The following is a 3,033-nucleotide window of genomic DNA, read 5'->3' as shown; positions in this document are numbered from 1 at the left end:
TGTATATACATATGTGTATATATATATATATTAGTAAACAGGCAAATGTGCTATTAAATTATTGAAATATTAACTTAAAATATCAGGGGGTACTTCAGGTAAATAATTTAGGCCACTTCAAGTTTGTTATTGACTTTTCAAAGTTGAGATGAGGTGTGTTATGCATTTTTCATTTCAACTCGTAGGGACATATTACAATTTTTGATTGAATGCAATGAAAAGGGACTAAAAGTGAACTCTTCTTTTCATGAATGATGAATATAATAATAATTTCAAATGTGTGAAAAAGTTTGAATAATTTCAGTGTGATTGAGCTTTAGTGAGCGTGTGTGCCATCAGTGTACAGTCATCTGCATACAAAAGGTCATGCAGGATTGTGGAATGTGTCTTTGTGTGAGCCTGAAGCCTGCGTAAATTGAAAATGCTGCCAACTGTACGGAACTGGATTTGAATGTACATGTCGCAGTCCTTAAAAGCCACAGATAGAATCATGTAAAAATGTTGAATAACTGCTGTGTGAAGTGCCAAATGGGTCAGACAGCTCACCATCGTCTAGCACCTGACCAAACATGCCATCATGAAATGAACGGACAATGCTGACGAATTTCTCTGGGCATCCGATCTCACGCAGAATGAGTCAGAGTCCAAAGTTTGCTGCAGACTGACATGACATGCAGGCACTCTATCTAGGGGTGCGACGATAAATCGATTTGTGGATCAATTATGTGATTTTCTGAATGCATCGTGATTCTCTCTCGAATCGATTCTAAGCTTAGTTTTTAACAGCAGATGGCACTACGTGCTTTAGAAACAGCCGGACTCTGCGCTTCCAGCTCCTTACACACACCACTTGAACATAAAATAATCATTCATAAAGTTCGAAAAGGTTGAAGCGAATTACAAGTGTTCACAGTTTTTCCATTAATCTTGCGTCGTAAAACCATAAAAGTGTAACTGTTCAGGACAAACAAGGGACTCATGAACAACTATCACTAAACAAAAAAAACAAAAAACAGCTCATTGAGGTAACCACACAGTATTTAGAATGTAAACGTTTGAACGGGGTCATTTTTATCAATTCAACTATTGTTTTCTCTTGTGGACAATATGTAAACATATTTTATGTGAAATATCTTATTCAGGTCAGTACCAAATAAACAATAACATGCATTTTGTATGATCCCTCTTATTTTGGTTCAATAATTAACATTTTGCACATTCTGCAGGGGGATGTTAACTTTTGACCTCAACTGTATATTTTCAGATTGTTTATTTGCAGTTACATCCTTAAACAGACACAGATCCTCAGTGAATCAACGAGTCATATTACATTCGCAGAGCATGGTCAACATTACTAATTTATAATTACAAATAAAAAAACTCCTTCCTCACATCCTTTGTGTTTCTTAGCAGGAATTCATGGAAGGACTGCAGGCAGCTGCGGTAACTCAAATTGGCGGCAACTTCTCTGTATTTGGCAGTCTTTGCTGTGCACCACCCCTCCCCCAACGTATAACTTAAAATAATAAAAAACAAATAATCAAAACCCCCAGTATTTTAATCTTTTCACATTCTTTCTTACCTGCCTCACAGTCACACTGATGGCCCGTTAGGGGAGGCCCTTTGTCTCTCAGGTGTGAATCAGAGATATTCATGGCCATTGTCTCTCCTTCACATAGAGCCTTTCTAACACAATCATGTCTTACAAAAGGTAAATCAATATATTGTTTTCTGTGAATGAGTGAACAGGGTGATTTTCACATCATTTTGTAGCAAAGACTCTAGTCTACCACATCCGGTTCTCAAAAGTCTTGTGAACAATTGTTCTGTATGTGTTTTATGGCCTTATTCCAAAGACACTAACAATGCACAAACTTGAATTACAGTGAATACAGTCTTTAACCATTAAGATGTTTCTGATAAAAGCACCAATGTCAGGGCAAGTCTAAACTTCTCCAGACCTCAGAGGGTTAATGTTATGCTGTCTGGTTATTAGCTAGCAGCTCAAATTACAAATAGTTTGAGTTTCATAAATTGTTGTGTGCTGGGTTATTTGCCCAGTTAAAGAACTACTTGTGTGTTAATAATAGTTATAAAAGTTCAGTAACCATTAGTCAGAAGTGTATGCAATTAACAATTCATAATGTTGTCTACATTGTGTAGCCACGTGTATGCAGGTATGACTCTTTTTTCACACCATGTGCGTAATTTAAACCTTTTGCTTGTTCTTTAAGGCTGAATAATTCCAAATGAACTAATTTTTACAAGAAATTACAACAAACAACATCATTTAGAAGTAGCGCATAAATTTTATGTGGTAAAAGACTTGCTTTTTCTCTCTTACCTGTGAGGAAATAAAGAGTGATCTCAGCAGAGAGACAGTGAGTCTGGGGTTTTAAATGCATAGATTGTGTGAATGGCCACGTATGTGAGTGCAGTGTTACTGAATTAATGTTTTACATTGATGTGCAGTGATCTTTGTGTCTATGCTGTTATATAATGATTTACAAAGAGACGACACTTAGGCTATGGTCTCTTCAAAGATTGAAATTGGAGGTGAAGTAGTATATTAGTGAAAAACACAAACTCAGTAACTGATTTATTGTTGATTTTGCCAGATCTGCTTCAACCACACAGAAACATTCAGTGAAGCTCCTCCCACAACAGGCACACCTTATGTGAAGCTCCTCCCACAACAATCACATCTTCAGTGAAGCTCCTCCCACTGCAGTTCAGCAATAAATGCTGGAATATTCCCATCAGTCTACAAGTGAAGACGAGCATCAAAGCATCAGGAAGAAGTGAAATCTGCAGAGACAGAGTTTATTGAAGGACAGAGAGAACATGAGAGATCCAGAACCCTGCAGAATGAAACACACTGAAGAACAAACAGGTTGGTGTTTATTCTTCATCCTTCATCAATGAGGCTGAAGAACAGTAAGAATATCAAGCTTCAAGCAGTTTTAGATTTGTTGCAGTAGGATAAATTGTAAAAGCTGTGCAATAATTTAGCTGAAGCAGCAAATGACAAAG

This window comes from Sinocyclocheilus grahami, unplaced genomic scaffold (assembly GCF_001515645.1).
Source record: "Sinocyclocheilus grahami isolate Dianchi unplaced genomic scaffold, SAMN03320097.WGS_v1.1 scaffold2127.1, whole genome shotgun sequence".
Classification (NCBI taxonomy): domain Eukaryota; kingdom Metazoa; phylum Chordata; class Actinopteri; order Cypriniformes; family Cyprinidae; genus Sinocyclocheilus; species Sinocyclocheilus grahami.
This window is presented reverse-complemented; position numbering follows the sequence as displayed.